The sequence below is a fragment of the Melospiza melodia genome, chromosome 17 (assembly GCF_035770615.1).
Source record: "Melospiza melodia melodia isolate bMelMel2 chromosome 17, bMelMel2.pri, whole genome shotgun sequence".
NCBI classification, from domain to species: Eukaryota; Metazoa; Chordata; class Aves; order Passeriformes; family Passerellidae; genus Melospiza; species Melospiza melodia.
In genome coordinates this window covers 8,272,823-8,290,387 of record NC_086210.1, presented here as the reverse complement: position 1 = coordinate 8,290,387, position 17,565 = coordinate 8,272,823, and the positions used below count along the sequence as shown (strand labels likewise).

The following is a 17,565-nucleotide window of genomic DNA, read 5'->3' as shown; positions in this document are numbered from 1 at the left end:
CCCGACCTTGTTGGGGTCATTATCATGCTGTCCATCCCTCCCAAAGAGTACCTCCAATACTGTCACTTCTCTCAGCTGTTGGATCCCATCCTCTAGTCTTCCAGCACATTCTATGGTGCTGCTCCTGCATTCTCTCCCTGTGAACAAACCTCTCTCTGACACTTATTAAAAGCCCTGGCGCCCTTACAAAAATCTGATTGATACCTGAGTCCTGGGTCAAGCGTCCCAAATTCCTTGCCTCACCACCATCCAGCTGGACACCTGTACCCATAAGATCCCAGACCCAGAGTAACCAGGTTGTATAAGCCTCACGTCCCTGTCCGTACAATGTCTGTGTGCAGATTACAGAGTCTTTTGTACATCAGGGACTCAGTGATGATCTCAACCATTGGCTCCCCTGTGAGTTGTGAGGGCCCTCCATTCTTATCCTTGTCTGGGTGCTCTGATTTCATCTTAGACCTCCTCGTTTCCACAGAGCAACTGCTGCTGGCTGTGACTGCCTCTGCAGTTCAGCTGGAACTTGGACAGTTGTAACATCTGTGGGTTCCGCTGCTGCACCATCAGACTCTCCCTCTTTGAGGCAGGGGGAGGTTTCCTCACCAGCTGGGGAAGTGTATTCCTTCAGCATCTGGCCCATCTCACACATCTCCTTCATCAGACCCCCCACCCAATCTGGGTGGTTCATTTCTGAGGTGGGCTGTGGGGCGTGGTCAGGCTCTGGGGTGTTGAGGATTTTTTGTAGGTTGAGGAGTTCTTGCTAGACAATGGCCATATTCGGCCGATGCACAAACCAGCCTGCTTGTACTAATGGACAATGAACACATTCACAAACAATGGATAATGGACATATTCAGAAATGGGGTCAGTATATCCTTGAGAAAGATACAAGAAGAAGAGTCATCAGGACTCAGCAAGTTTGTCAGCAAGCTTGGGAGAGTGAGAAAAAAGAGAAAGCAATGGGTGGGCCAGACATCCACAGCAAGATGCACGAAAAATTAGATGATCCAATAAGCACTTTAATTTAGATGTGTTAACAGCTAGGATTAACCAATCATGTATTAGCTAGAGAAGCGTGGGCAGTAGAAACTTATTATAAATCTGGTCTTTTTAGGGATAATAAATTTGGCTTCACTTGATCATATTGGTCATGGTGTGATGTCCCTGAACATCCGCACCTCGCAACTGGGCTCCTGGAAGTCTTCATCTATGTCACATTCCGTGGGTTTTTATATACTCCTTATTTGTCCATCCTGTAGAAAAGGATTGGTGTCAGTGGGAAACTGACATTGCTTGTTTGAAGGGGAGCCCACCCATCCTGCCTGAGGATGATGAACTCCTCTGTTTTAAAGTCTCTTTTTGAGGGTCTCTTCTTGGGTCTTCTACAGGTTGGTTTTTTATTTCCTCTCCTCCAGGCTGTCCTGGCCTGTGCTGGGAAAAGCCCACTGCAGGGACATCTGTGCACCCTGGGATCCCAGGGTCCTGGGCATCTGCATGGGGATGGGCAACATAAAAAAGGACTGTGGAGGCCTTTGGAAATGGGAATTTATGGACAGGTGGGACTGCTCAATCTGACTGCACCAGGCCCTCACCTCTAGATCTCTTTCCTGCTTGGCAGGGTTCCGTTTCCAGGGAGTGTGGGCAAGGACTGGCACTCACCTGCACAGAAAGGCTTCTGCCTTTTGTCCCTGTAGCTAAACCCAGGGTGAGATTCCTCCTTTAGTGCTCAAAGAAAGGAAAGGAAATCCCAGAAGGGATGTGCTCTGTCTTTGAAATCATTACCAATTGTGAGGAACACCCCTGCTAAAGTAGGATGTGTCCCTGATCAAAGAAGGTCACCCTTCTGACCAAACTGATCCCAGCCCAAAGGCCAGGCCTTCTGCTGGGCTCCGGAAGGGGTTCTGCAGGCAATGTGCTCAGGGGAGAGACCTCCACTGGCCTCACTTCTCTCAGGGATAACACATCCCATCCCATCCCATCCCAAGGGTTCCCAGGATGGCCACAGACAAGAGCAATGGGATCCAGCACACTTAACGACTGTGTCGAATATCAGGTTTAGGACTTTCCCAACCAGACAGTCATGAGCCACATATCCTGAACTTGAAGTAGATATGAAAATAAAATAAAAAAGAAAACCAGGACATTTAACAAGGACCTTTCCCCAAGGAAATCCAGGACTGCACTGAGCAGGTTCTGGGGCAGAACACATCCCACAGCTTGCCCAGGAGCCCCATGCAGTGCTGGGGAGTTCCTGACCCTCGGGCCCACTGAGGCTCTCCTGGGCCAGGGAGCTGCCTCAGCTGCCACAGCACTCGGGCACCACACAGGTGCCTCAGTCCCACCAGAGCACAGCCACCCACAAGAGGGTGAGACCCTTCTGCCACACACCAGGAGTGGAGAGGAACCTCCCAGGCCCCTTCACTGTCCCTTGGCACATTCATTTCAGCCTGACCCTCAAAGCCCTGCTCAGCAACATCCCCCACTAGAGTAGGATGTGTCCCTGGTCAAAGGAGGTCACCCCTCTGACCAAACTGATCCCAGCTCAAAGGCCAGGCCTTCAGCTGGGCTCTGGAAGGGGTTCTGCAGGCAATGTTTTCAGGGGAGAGATCTCCATTGGCCTCACTTCTCTCAGGGATAACACATCCCATCCCATCCCAAGGGTTCCCAGGATTATTATTGCAACAGCACATCATCAGAAGGGTAAAACTAACCTGTCTCATGACAGTCTAAACCAAGCTCAGATTCCCTATTAGTGGGTGAACAGTCCAACGCTTGGTGAATTCTGCTTCACAATGATAGGAAGAGCCGACATCGAAGGATCAAAAAGCGATGTCACTATGAACGCTTGGCCGCCACAAGCCAGTTATCCCTGTGGTAACTTTTCTGAAGCCTCCTGCTTAAAACCCAAAAAAGCCAGAAGGATCGTGAGGCCCCGCTTTCATGGTCTGTATTCGTACTGAAAATCAAGATCAAGCGAGCTTTTGCCCTTCTGCTCCATGGGAGGTTTCCGTCCTCCCTGAGCTCGCCTTAGGACACCTGTGTTACGCTTTGACAGGTGTACCGGCCCAGTCAAACTCCCCACCTGCCGCTGTCCCCGGAGCAGGTCGTGGCCGGCGCGCGCCAGCCGCTTGGCGCCAGAAGCGAGAGCCCCCTTCGGGGTTCGCCCCCCCCCGCCTCACTGGGTAAGTGAAAAAACGATCAGAGTAGTGGTATTTCACTGATGGCCGGGACGCCGGCGGGCGGGTCGCCCCGCACCGCTGAGCGCGTGCCCGGCTTCCCACTTATTCTACACCTCTCATGTCTCTTCACAGCGCCAGACTAGAGTCAAGCTCAACAGGGTCTTCTTTCCCTGCTGATTCCATCTAACCCGTTCCCTTGGCTGTGGTTTCGCTGGATAGTAGGTAGGGACAGTGGGAATCTTGTTCATCCATTCATGCACGTCACTAATTAGATGACGAGGCATTTGGCTATTTAATAAACACATACAAATTGTATATGTTCCTTTTCCGGGTTAAGTAAGGTGGCCCGTCCACCTGAATGACCAAATTGGAATTTATAGCCCAAAATGGGCTAGACGCGGTTATGACGGATGAACCCCTCCCAAACAAATACCGATTCCACTGTCCAGCGAACCTGTCGAGGGGAGAGGCCTAGTTTATTTACCAGGATTTACACAGATACAATTGATCTAGCTTTGCTAATTAATATATTTACAATGTCAACGGAGGTGGATGCTAGGGCCCATGCGGTTCTCTCTAGCCTTGTTTTAGAGAGACCAAGGGCGGTCAGCAACTCATTATTATTGCCAAACCATTTGGTACGGGCTCCCATGGGGAAGCCAACATATTCAATGTCATCAGCATTGGTCAGTTGCTGAATTTCTGTATGAAGGCGCTGATATTTTTTGGCCTTCTCCAAGGCGGCCTCAGTCAATGAGACATCAGAGTGCTCAGACCTCACAGTCACATTGACCACAACTGCCTTAGAACCTTTGACAAAGATTAAATCCAGTTTAAATAGTTAATTTACATAATCCCTTAGGTGTGGCTCCTCAAAAACTGTCCAACACTCCCTCTTAGCCTCCTCGCTAAGGGTTTCACAGATGGCATTGTGTCTCTTAATCCTGGCATCTTGAGTGATGGCACAGTTTCTGACAATGTGGGCTGTGGTCTCAAATCTAGCTCCACAATGTCCACATGATTGAGCAACATACTCTTGTTTACCCCTAGCCAGGAATTCTCTTGTTGGGTAGACATTCGCTCTGAGTTGTAGGGCCGTGATTAGTTCACAGTGAGGTATGCCCTTAAACTGCCCTATCCAGGCATTACTGATCTCATCATTCTCGAAATGCTCAATCCCATGGCCCTGGGCAACCAGATGGGTCCATTTATGAAATTCTCGTTTCCTCCAGTTACAAGGTCTTGGGTAACGAATCTTAGGGATGGGTGCTTCCCATTCCAGCCAGGCTCCATCGTCACCCCCCAACTCTACCAATGGTAAAGGCTCCCAAATCGATGGGATGGACTCTTGTGTCCTCCCCGCTTTCAACCACAATTTTTCAAATAACCGTTCCAGATGTACTTCCTTTAGATAGTTCACAAGAATCTCATCCGAAGACTGAGCTAATCTATGGAGTCTTCAAACCTGAATACTTGGAATGAGCAATGCCAACTTGATGAGGTCTAAACCGCCATCTTTAAAACTCGAATACAAGATCGCATCACATGTACTGGGGGGAAGATGAAGCCATTCCTTAACCGTGTTATGAATTAATTGGTCAAGGGATTCAAGCAGGCCCACCTTAACTTCGGTATGGTCAGCCAGATATATCAGTCTCGGGATGGTATAGGTCCTGAGTATATCGACTTTCTGAAGAGGTTTTAAGGGCGAACGACCAATCTGATGAAGCCAATCCATGAGCTTCTCTGATAGTCTAGGATCTGGAAAGCCAGTCCAGGGGTCAACCCATGTGCTGACGTACCTTTCTGAGCTCCCTGGGTCGATCATGTTAAGGGGGGATCCATTAATCACCCACGTGGGACAATCATTGATAGTATATGAGTCCCTTGTAGGCTTGATGTAAAAGCCATGACATTTTCCCCTCTGCGTACTGAGGCCAGTTAGATTGCAAAAGGCCTCCAAAATTTTGATGTTATGACACATGCCTTCCCAAGAGTCACTCAGCAGCACCAAGTCATCAGCAAATGCCATGGCTGTAAATTTCCAGTCCCCATGATGGAAAACCTCACCTTCATTCTCGAGTTTATATAGAAGGGGGTCCATCACTAAAATTGAGCAGCAAAGGTGACATGGGGTCGCCTTGCTTGACACCTGAGCAAATGTATATTGGGTCTGTCCTTTCTCTTCCCATGGAAATGCACATCTTAACATCCCGATACATTTCCCTCACCAACTCTATCATGTGTGGATCCACCCCTCTCTGGACCAGACCCTCAAATGCTGATGACAGACGGTGTCAAATGCCTTAGCAATGTCCACGAACACAACCCCCAGATGTTTATGCTCTCACTTAGCTGTTCCACCACAAGCCGTAACAGCTTGAGGTTTTCAGCACAACCTGATGCGCAAATAAAACCCCGTTGCCGGGGGTTGATGGGACATGCTTTGGACAGCCTCGCAGTAGCAATCCTGGAAAACAGCCTAATCATCACTGAACCAATAGTGATAGGCCTCCAGTTATTGATATCACCAAGCTTCTCTGCATCCAAAGACTTGTGTATCAAGACTGTCTTGCAGTCCCGCAGCGCATCTGGAACAGTACCAGTGATAAGCCAGAGGTTGAACATCTCAGTCAACTGGGAAAACTTTGGGCCTTTTGCAATAATCTGACCCAAAGTGATCCCATCTGGCCCGGGAGCAGAGGTTTTGCACATCTCTCTCATGTTCTTATAAATCTCTTTTCCACTAATTAAGGCCTCGAATGTGGCGTTATCCGCCTCCTTATATGGAGGGAAAAACTTGTCCACCAATTGTACCAGAAGAGCCTCTTCCTCCTTAGTCCATACCCATTTGTGGGCCCCTCAGGCCGATGACTCTTTGGGATGAGAAGCAACAATCTGCTCCACATTTCGCACAAGAGGATGTCTTATTCTCTTGTGCAGACCCAGGGCAGTCTTAGTAGCGAACCCACGTTGGCACACGTCACAGACCCATTCCCCAGTGGGAGCCATACACACCACCCCCTTGCAGCGCGGGATGTGATTGGAGATACTGTGGTATTTTATATTTTGTTTACCACATTTTGAACACCTGAAAATGATCTTTCTCTGCCCGTGCGCCCTTTTGAGATGGTCAATCAGCCCCAACATCCTAGTAAACCAGGTCTCACAACAAGGACAAGATGGTTGTTTGTCAGGCATGGACACGACAGGTGTTCTTGGCGTTGTACCACCACCTTCAGACCCGTGAGGAGCCTTGGGTGTTTTGGGCTCTTCACTACCTCCCATCGCGCTCTCAGCCTCAGGTGTTTTGGGCTCTTCGGTACCTCCCACCGCACTCTCAGCCTCATCCTGGGCCATTCCCATAGGGGAGATCTCATAGGGCTCAGGGAGTTGCCCCAAACCCTACCAAACATCCACATGATGTACACCATCTTCTTTAACAATTCTGGAGTTAAAAAACTCCAAACTTACAAGATTGAATCCCTCTTCCCTGGGCACACAGGGCATAGATGGTAATTTGACATCAATGACCCTTAGATCTAATGGGTCAGTCTGAGTGGTAGTCAAGATATAACGCAAAGCCATTTTGTCAGTCTGGTAAGCAATAAAGTGACAAGTCCAAGTGAGAGTAGAAGCATATAGTAGCTGACCCTCTCTCAAACTACCAACTGTGTCAACAACAGCCCATGGACAAGGCTCTGTGCAACAGCGAACTAACTGTGCCAACCTTTTTGTTTCAGCAATTCGTGAAACTATCATTGGGTGGTGAGTCCAACGACAGGGGGGGCTGATATGCGCCCTCTCTCACACTGGGGCAGAAGTCGACTCAGTTACCACGAGGGTATCCGGCAGGACCACGAGGAGGTGCGACTTCCACGACTATGCCCAGTTAGTAAATATAGTTACTCCCGCCGTTTACCCACGCTTCATTGAATTTCTTCACTTTGACATTCAAAGCACTGGGCAGAAATCACATCGCGTCAACACCCGCCTCAGGCCTTCACAATGCTTTGTTTTCATTAAGCAGTCGGATTCCCCTGGTCCGCACCAGTTCTAAGCCGGCTGCTAGGCACCGACTGAGGCGGGGCGCTGGCCCGGAGACCCTCCCCCGGGGACCCTCCCCCGCACGAACCGCTCAGCCTACGCTGGCTGCGGCTGCGCACGCACTGGCCGCACACCGCGTGAACCCCACCGGCGGGAACCGCTGGGGCAGTGGTGCGCAACAATGATGGCAGCCGCTGGGGCGCCGGCTGTGGCAAGGTGGAGGGTGGGCGGAGGGGGGGAGCAGGCGGCGCCCGCCACAGCCGGGGCGATCCACAGGAAGGGCCCGGCGTGTGTCCAGAGTCGCCACTGCGCGCGCGCACACCCCGGTGCCTGGGCAGGCCACGCAGAGCGCACTCACCCACGAGCAGCACCTCGTCCAGCTGCGGCATGCGCCCAGCCCCGCTTCGCGACCCAGCCCGACCGACCCAGACCTTAGAGGCAATCCTTATCCCCAAGTTACGGATCCAGCTTGCCAACTTCCCTTACCTACATTGTTCCAACATGCCAGAGGCTGTTCACCTTGGAGACCTGCTGCGGATATGGGTACGGCCCGGCGCGAGACTTACACCCTCTCCCCCGGATTTTCACGGGCCAGCGAGAGCTCACCGGATGCTTCTGGAACCGCAATGCTTTCCAAGGTGAGGGCCCCTCGCTCGGGATGAATCCATTCCAAGGCACCCAGCCCTTCACAAAGAAAAGAAAACTCTCCCTGAGGCTCCCACCAGCTTCTCTGGGATCGGTTGCATCACCGCACTGGGTGCCTCATGGCGCCCGTCTCCGCCACTCCGGATTCGGGGATCTGAACCCGACTCCCTTTCGATCGGCTGAGGGCAACAAAGGCCATCACCTGCCCTTTCGGAACCGCGCTCGCCTATCGCTTAGGACCGACTGACCCATGTTCAACTGCTGTTCACATGGAACCCTGCTCCACTTCGGCCTTCAAAGCTCTCGTTTGAATATTTGCTACTACCACCAAGATCTGCACCTGCAGCAGCTCCACCTGGGCCCACGCCCCTGGCTTCGAGGCGCACCGCAGTGGCTCTCCTACTCGTTGCAGCCTAGCCCCTGCGGGCATCGTACTGCCGGCGACGGCCGAGTATGGGCCTGACGCTCCAGCGCCATCCATGTTCAGGGCCAGTTGATTCGGCAGGTGAGTTGTTACACACTCCTTAGCAGATTCCGACTTCCATGGCCACCGTCCTGCTGTCTAGATCAACCAACACCATTTTTGGGCTCTGATGACTGTCAGCATCGGGCGCCTTAACCCGGCGTTCGGTTCATCCCGCAGCGCCAGTTCTGCTTACCAAAAGTGGCCCACTGAGCACTCGCATTCCATGGTGTGGCTCCACGCCAGTGAGCCCGCCCCCTTACCCATTGAAAGTTTGAGAATAGGTTGAGATCGTTTTGGCCCCAAGACCTCTAATCATTCACTTTACTGGGTAAAACTGCCCATTGCCGAGTGCCAGCTATCCTGAGGGAAACTTTGGAGGGAACCAGCTACTAGATGGCTTGATTAGTCTTTCGCCCCTAGACCCGGGTCGGATGACCGATTTGCATGTCAGGACTGCTACAGACCTCAACCAGAGTTTCCTCTGGCTTTGCCCTGCCCAGGCATAGTTCACCATCTTTCGGGTCCTAGCACGGACGCTCACGCTCCACCTCCCCGGCCCCACGAGGGGGCGGCAGGCAAGACGGGCCGGTGGTACACCCGGGGCTGCCAGGCGCGACACGCACCCGGGATCCCACCTCAGCCGGCGCGCGCCGGCCCTCACCTTCATTGCGCCGCGGGCTTTCGACAATGGCCCCTGACTCGCGCACGTGCTAGACTCCTTGGTCCGTGTTTCAAGACGGGTTGGCTGGGTAGCCAACATTGCTGCGGACTCCGGGCGCCCCAGCGCGGCCCGTGAGCCTGGCCCAGCGGCGCTGCGCGGTCAGGGCGCACTGAGGACAGTCTGCCCCGGTTGACAGTGGTGCCAGGGACTGGCAGGCCCAGCCCCCACACCCCTGCGCGAAACGCCGCGCTGTGATGATGCCGCCCCCCCCCACCCTTGTGAGAGGCAGGGAAACGATGCCCCCCACCACAGCACCGCCGATGTGGGGGGAGGAGGGCGCGGCAGCAGTCCTTTCCCTCGGCCCCGGGATTTGGCGAGACCTGATGCCCGAGGGCTGTAACACCTGCTGCTGCTCGTGCAGCACTGGAACACCTGCCCGTCGGAGGCCTTCCCAGCCAACCTGGAGCCGGACGTGGCGCACCATTGCAGAGGAAATGTGCCCGGCCAGGGCCAGCTGCCGGCTGGGCAGCAGTGCCCGCACCAGCCTGCATCCCCCAGCCCGCCCCCGCAGACGGGGTTCGCCCAGGGGACAGAAGGGAGGCAGAGGTGAGGTTCCGCTGAACCCATGCCGACCGCAACTCGCCAGGTTGAATCCTCTGGGCGGACTGCATGGGCCCCACCCGTTTACCTCTTAACGGTTTCACGCCGTCTTGAACTCTCTCTTCAAAGTTCTTTTCAACTTTCCCTTACGGTACTTGTTGGCTATTGGTCTCATGCCAGTATTTAGCCTTAGATGGAGTTTACCACCCGCTTTGGGCTGCACTCCGAAGCAACCCAACTCCGAGAAGCCCTGGGCCTGGCGTGCCGGGGGCCGCTACTGGCCTCACACCATCCGCAGACTGCGGCCTCGATCACAAGGACTTGGGTCCCCCGAGAGCGCCGCCAGGGATTGGGGCTTCTGTACGCCACATGTCCCACACCCCACTGCGGAGCAGGGATTCGGTGCTGGGCTTTTCCGCTTCATTCACCATTACTGAGGGAATCCTCGTTAGTTTCTTTTCCTTGGCTGACTAATATGCTTAAATTCAGCGGGTTGCCATGTCTGATCTGAGGTCACAAGGCCAAAGCTTGGCCACACCTCCTGGCCCATACAGCTCCTAAAGAAGCAGAATGCCAACAGGCCAACAGGCAGCCAGCTTCTCCCACCTACTACCCTCACCTTCCTCCCCCACTGGCGCCCACGCGCCAGGGGAAAACAAAGCCAGAGGGAGAGAAGCGGAGACAGAGTGCCCCATCCCGGAGATGAGAACCGAAAAGGGAGTGTGGCAGAGACAGCCCTGATGGGGGACCAGCCGAGTGGCGGCACGTGATGGCCTTGGTGGACAGAGAGAGAAAAGCCATGGTGCTATTTGCGCCCTGAGACCACAACAGAAGAGGAGGAGGGCATGTGAAGGGAGGAGGGGGTCGGAACATCTGTCCTCAGCGCTCTCGCCTCATGCGCACGTGCAGTGGCACAGTACCCCCGCAGTACCCACCTGCAGACAGCCGCCCACGCGGGGGGAAGGCTGGGGGCGAGGCCTGCGCCTCATCTCCCTCTTGCCCTCTCCCTTCTCTCGGCCCATGGCGGTGCTTTCAACACTGTCTCTTACTCTCCTCAGCTGCCACCACCACCGTACCGCGGTACGGGCCCTGCAAGGACAAACTCTGCCCCAGTGGCTCACTCCAGGAGTGGGGAACTACGGAGCAGTCCCTGAGTCTGCATATAGGGGGATGAAAGCCCTGCGTGGCAACAGTGACGATGACGGCCATGACGATTATGACGCCTGCTGGGTCACAGGGAAAAAATTGAGGCTGCCGAGGGAAACGCATCCCTTGCCAAACCCCTGACCGCCTTCCCTCCGGGCACCAGTGAGCCGCCATCACCACCGCCGCTGACCACAGTCAACTGGCCTGTGAGGCAACCCCAGCCGCACCACCGTGGTGGCCGCTGGATGGCGACTGATCGTCAAGCAACGCTCAGACGGGCGTAGCCCTGGGAGGAACATGGGGCCACAAGTGTGTTCAAATTGTGGATGACCAATGTGTCCTGCAATTCACATTAATTCTTGCAGATAGCTGCATTCTTCATTAACGCACGAGCCGAGTGATCCACCACTAAGAGTTGTCTGGCTTTGGCACCAATCCTGCACGCGTGGAGGGGCTGGGACCGCTCACATGAAGCGGCCCCTTTCTCTTCTGCTGAGGATGTGCGGGCGTGTGCCTGGCTTTGACCGTCCTTACTTGATAGTCAGGAGTGCAGACATAGGAGATCCAGCCACACTGAACTGGAATTCTTCCTCAAACCTCCACACTATTGCGGCACTGAAGGAGATCTGAGCAGTCTGGGTCCCACCTGGTGCAATGATGCCATCCTCAGGTGCAAACTTGAAGCAGAAGCCCACGTTGGCAGTTGAAGGGCTATAGGTGAAGGGAGCATCAATATCTCCTAGGTTAATCAGTTTCACCTGCAGCAGCAAGAAAGCAAAATGGAAATACATGTGGAATCTTCCCTTCTTGTGAGTTATTGTCTAATGACGCAATTAATACCCAGAAATAGCAGACGATGCTATGAATGGCAAAAAAATACAACAGGACAAGTTCTGCCCTTGGGTTTTCATGCAAAGCAGTGGCAGCTCCACAGAACTGGAGTCCACAACCCTGGGGTTATCCCATGGACACAGAGCTGTGCACCTCTGATCAGCATCACCAAGTTCATTCAGACCTGGCCCTGAGAGCAACGTGGGCTGATTGCAGTTGCGTAGTCAATCACCCCAGAGCTGCTGCTGCCCCACTGAGCACAGCTCCAACAGCACCATCTACTCATTCACCTTTTCCCATGTCATGAAAACAATACATTGGTTATGAGACATCAGCATCAAAATGTATAGACAGCATCATCTTTTGGTAAGAAAACTCAGCATATCTTTGCCTCCCACAGCTAAACTTTTGGAAGTGTCTGGCATGATGTAGTGCCTCATTTTCTATCTCTTTCAGCTGCTCTCTCTTTGGTTTTTTTTGCAAACTTGACACTATTGGGGAGGAGGCAAATAGGTAGAAAAATGCTTTGCTTTATTCCCAGGAAAACTTTTCTCTTTCTAGAGCCAGAGATGCACCAAGGCTGAAGTGTGGTGAGGGACTGGTCAGCAAGGGAAAGAACTCCCAAGCCCTTTGCAAGGGCCAGCACTGAGCCAGGAGGCTGGATGGCTTTCCTGTGACCTGCAGCAATAAGCAGGAGACACTTGACTGGAAGCTGTCTGCAGTTGACTGAAGCTCAAAGGCAGCCAGTTTGTTCCAGCTGCTTCTGAACAGCCCAGTCCAAAGGTGCCTTGTGTCTGGCACTGCCACAAAAGCCTCTGAACATCCCTTTTTGACCCAGGCTTCGTTTCATATACCAAGGGGTCGTTTTGCAGCAAGCCTCCCAGCTGATTCCCAAAGAAGGAACTGGGGCTTCATGAACAACAGACACACCTTTCAGACCCTCCCAGATTTCACCAGTAGATCAAATATTCCCTGCTCACAACTGCCCAGGTCGGCAGCAATTCCACACTTCCACCAGGCTTGCTCTGCCTCAGGAGCCATCAGGATCCACCCCAAGCCCTGCTGCTCAGCTCATAGACGTGGGGGGTGTCAATGGAAATGTTCCCAAGGTTCAGAGTAGGAGAGCTGAATTCTACCAAGGGTCCTTGGCCTTCCCCTCTGAGCTGCAGGGGCAGCCTGCTCTCACAGCCTGGGGAGAGATGTCTATTGCACTACAATCATTCCCTCTGTTATACTGGATTTTCCAGGCTGCCTCAGTGCTAGACCCTGACTCTGAGCTGGATGCAACCAGCTCCTGATGCTGCAGGAGAGGATATGGACCCTCCTCTTCCCTCAGCCTTGGGGCTGACTTCTAATTTCTAACCCATTCCTTGGGCTGCTTTCCAATTTCAGCCACCAGTCCGCTGAGTTTAAAACATCTCTGCTGCCTTGTAGTGACAGGCCAAGGAGTTACAGGTATAAATTGAAAGAAAGGAAATTTAGCTTAGATATTAGGAAGAAATTTTTTACTCTGAGGGTGGTGAGACACTGGAGCAGGTTCCCCAGGGCTGTTGTGGAGGTTCCAGCCCTGAAAGTGTTCCAAGCCAGGCTGGATGGGGCTTGGAGCTACCTGCTCTAGGGGGAGGTGTCCCTGCCCAAAGGCCTTTAAGGTCCATTCCATCCTTAACATACTGTGATTCTGTGGTTTTCTTCCCATGCACTTAGAGGAGCTTTGAAATCATTCAGTGAAGGCACAAAGCTCCTACAGAGTTTGGCAATTGCCAAACTACCTGGCCCAGGAACACAGGACTTTGTTGCCAAAGTCCCCAACTCCTGACACTCAGCACTGTGTTCTATTTCCACAGACAGAGCTGAAAGGGCTCAATTCCCACAAAGGGAGAGAGGCAGGTGCTGGCCAAGGCCGCTCCTTCTACCAACACCCTGGGCTCAGGGGGGCTCAAACACCTCTGCTCTGCTGCTGTCTGGGCACTGGGAGGTGATCCAGGCTCAGGGAACACATTTCTAACTCAGCTCCTGCTGCCTGATGATGGATCCATGTCAAATGGACCCATCCTGGAGGCCAGGGGCCTGCAGGGGCTGAGTGCTTGTTCACTAAAGCTGTTCTGCTCTGCAGCTCTCTGGCCTTTGGGGGAATGCTGGCAAAGCCATGGCATGAAAACCTCTCCCTGCACTGCCTGAGCTGTTCTGGGATCAGTCAGGCACACACAGCATTCTGAGCCCTGGCCTGGCACAGGAGACTCCCTGGGAGCTGCAGGGCCAGGGGGGATGTGCCAGCACTGCCCTGCTGACCAGGGACTCTTCCCAGCACTTCCATGGGAGCCCCGTGGGCTCAGGCTGGCACCATGGCTTCACTGAGGGGGAGAGAAGCAGGGCAAAGGAGCTGTACCTGAGATGCTTCAGTAAGCCACACTTCCATACTCCAGTGCTTCCAGGGGTTTGAAGGTCACCTTGATTTTGGCCAAAAAATTCGGCCCAATTTCTCCCTCCTACAGCAGAAAGAGACAGCAAAACAGTTCTCTTCAAACTTCACATTTCTTGTTTTCAACCACACTTCTGTAAGCCTCTGTTTAGAGCATTAGTAATGAGTGAACAACACAAGGAGCCCAAGGAAACACTCCAAACCCAGCTCAACACAGCGCTGGAAGCTCTCAATGCTCAGCTGTTCAGCTCCCCCTCTCCACAATATTCCTGCTGCTCTGACAAAGGCTCTTGGTCACATCATGCTGCTGTCAGCTACAGTGGGATGCTACTGCCACTGTGCACTGGTGGCTCTTCACAAGAAGAGAACATGATCCCTGTCTTGGGTTGACTATATGATGCTTTTATCCCAAATCGTCTTGTTCTGTTTATGCTGAATAATAAGTGTTGCACCTTTAAGACTTGTTGCAGAGAGTGAAGGGGGGAGAGAAGAAGCAGCAGTTTGTTTTCAGACACTGCACTCACTCCTCCACACTCCTGCTCCTGGACTGCATTGTCTGCGGATGGACAGACAGCGGGACAGAGCTCTCCTTTGCTTTTAGTTAATTTAGCTTGCTGTGGCAAAGAAGTTCCCTGAACTGTGGGGTTTTTTTCCTTTCTTTGGACCTGTTCAAAACTGCTCTGGACTGAACACCAGAAGAGCACCGACAGCTCCACCTGTGGCCACTGGGCTGGGCCTGGCCTGTGACATTTCCAGCACCAGAGGGACTGATCAGAGACTGAGTGAGCTGAGCTGCAACCCAGGGAGGGACATTCTCAGTTTGTCATCTCTTTTGGAGCAGCAAGGGGTTTTATTGATTAATACTGTTTAGGGTTTATTGTTTAATAAACAGGTTTTTTCCACTTCAAGGAGGTCTTTTCTCCAGGACTGGTTGGGGGCAGGGGCCGATTGAATCTTCTTTCCGAGAGGAGCCCTTTTAGGGGTTCTCTCCCAAATTTGCCCAGAACCAGAACCTGGGAAATAAAAATATTAGTTTAACCTGTATTGAAAGAAAGCAGAGGCTGGCATTATTCTAGGGTTTACTCCAAGATGAGAAGGGATGTTGCACTGTGCAGACACCAGGCATTCATTGTCTCTCACAATGCCAGTACTCAGAATCAGGACTCTGGTTGATGGCAGGACATGGTGGTTTGCAGAAACAGAAAAGGAAAAGGTTTTTTGTCCCTGTGTGCAGGACAACTCCAAAGGCCCATTTCAACCTTCCACCCTTGTGTCCAGGCTCACAGAGGACACTGGAAGAGACACTCAGAAATAGTGCAAGGCGTGGTTACAGGAGGGGATTGGCATTTCTATGATTAGCCTTAGGCTGAATTTGGCCTCACTTTCCCAGCAAACCATTGCAAGCTTCAGGTCAGTGTGTGAGCTGGCAGTGCTCCAACAGCCTCTGCTGAACCTCACATGTGGGGGGAGCCCCTGCCTACAAGAACTGCTCCCTGTGGACACTGCAAGGACACGCACAGAGTGCCCTTGAGCTCAAGCCCTGGCAGCACAGCATGGCTTTGTCAGGCTCCCAACCCTGCCTTGAGCCTCCAGGGCAGAAATGCTTTTAGCATTTGGCATTTTTAGGCGAGCTCTGCAGGTGCACCAGAAACTCAATGTCCTCCCTCCCAGCACATCGAGCCAGCTGAGGATCTGCCCAGTGACCACAGCCAGGGGTAGAGTGGGTGGGAGGAGGAAGAGGGGGAGGAGGATGAGGAGGAAGAATAGGAGGAAAATGAGGTTTTCAACTATCACTTACATTGGCTCAATGAAAAAAATGTCATCAGAGAACAGCATGGGGTCTTGGTGCAACTTTGCCTTCTTCCCCGGGAGCCTCAGGAGGACAGTGTGATCTTCACCAGAGCCCTTCTCCTTCCCTGTTTCTTTCCCCTCCATTAACTTTTCCAGCCACAGCTCTCTCCGTGTCTGCAGGAATCTACGCTGCCTGCAGCCACAGGAGAGACAAAGCCAGCAGACTGTTTAATAAGCCACAGATTGGCAGAGAGAAGTGTGAGTGCAGGAGAGCAAAGCACCTGGGGAGGAGCTGCAGTGTGAGAGATGAGTAATGCGATGATTTATCAAAAAGCAGGATGCCCCATTGCAGGGAATGATTGGCAGCTGACTCCATTGATTCACAAGGCTGAACAGTTGCTTTATTAAACTAAATTATATTACATTGTACTACACTATATTAAAGAAGCATACTATACTACAAAGAATCCTAAAGAATACTAAAGAAAACTTGTGACTGTCTCCAGACAGCCAGGACAAAGCTTTTTCCAATTGGCCAAGGAAACAAAACAATCCTCAGCAGAATCCAACTGACAAATCATTTCAGGTAAAGAATCTTCCTAACACATTCCACATGATAGAGATAAGAATTGTTTTCTTTCTTTTCTCTGTGCTTCTCCAGGAAAAAAAAAACCTTGAGAGAGAGAATTATGTGTTTCTGTTCAGAGAATGTGAATGCCACAATGATTGACTCTCACAATTAACAGACAAATACCATGTACAGAGGTTAAGAAAAATTTCTTTTACCCCCTCAGTTGTTATCAAGGGACACCTGGGGTTGGGATATGTGGGAGGGTCACCTTGTCACTACAGTGACATTTGACCTCCAATCAAGATTTGAGGAAGTAAACTCCACCACTGCACAGTGAAGAAGGGGTCAATGGACAGAATTTTGGGAGGGGCTAAAGGCTTAAAAGGCAAAACCTCCATTGTGTGGGTGAGCACATGGTGGGGAAAATCCTTTGCTCCTGGCGCCATAACATTTTCTCTATTCAGTCTTCTGTTGTATTTTTGATAAGGTTTAATAAACCTTTCTAAACTTATGAAAAGGGAGTGGCTATTTCTCCCAAGCAGCAGCTCCCCAGCAAGGGCTGACCCCAAGCCATGGGGGTCCCAGATGGATCAGAGGATAACTTGTTGTTCACTGGCCCAGCAGGGAGTTTTACTCCACACCTGCAAGCTCAGGAGAGGTTTCCAAAGCCAGCGTCCCTCCAGAGAACCTCCTGGCTCAAAGCCTCTGGCAAAAAACTGAGGGAGAATCCATCAGCCACTTCAAGTGGCTTTTCCTACCACTGAGCTGCTGGGGAGGCAGATAAAGGTCATGGAGCAGGACTTCCCTGGGAAGGGGAGACAAAGCTGGGTTGCAGCTACGTGCTACCAGCACTGTGAAAAAGTCACATTATATGATTGGCTTTTCGCATATATGAAAACAAAACATTGGTCTGTTCTGTTTCAGTCTCTATGCAATATTGCATAGGGAAATGTAAGATAACGATTAGAAATCAATCAGATAATACACATAACCAATAACATATCTGCAGTCATACAGTTATCAATCACTGCAACACTGAACTGTCATCCCAGAGTCTGCGACAGCTGATGAACCTTAAAACAACAGAGAAATGGAGAACTCATGTCTGGATTCATGTTTCTCCAAACTCCCTTTGAAAACAGGCTCAGCTATCACATATGGTCAAATTGCCAAGCCAAAACGACTTGAATACTTTTTGTTGCAGAAAACATC

At 52.0% G+C, this 17,565-nt stretch overlaps 1 non-coding gene and 1 pseudogene across 1 annotated transcript; both read right to left on the bottom strand.

The window, feature by feature from the left end:
• Positions 1-2,678: 2,678 nt before the first annotated feature.
• Positions 2,679-10,111, bottom strand: LOC134426198 (28S ribosomal RNA; annotated as a pseudogene).
• Positions 10,112-11,005: 894 nt separating this feature from the next.
• Positions 11,006-11,158, bottom strand: LOC134426237 (5.8S ribosomal RNA). The gene has a single exon (XR_010029942.1). It is a non-coding gene; the product is annotated as a 5.8S ribosomal RNA (ribosomal RNA).
• Positions 11,159-17,565: the final 6,407 nt, after the last annotated feature.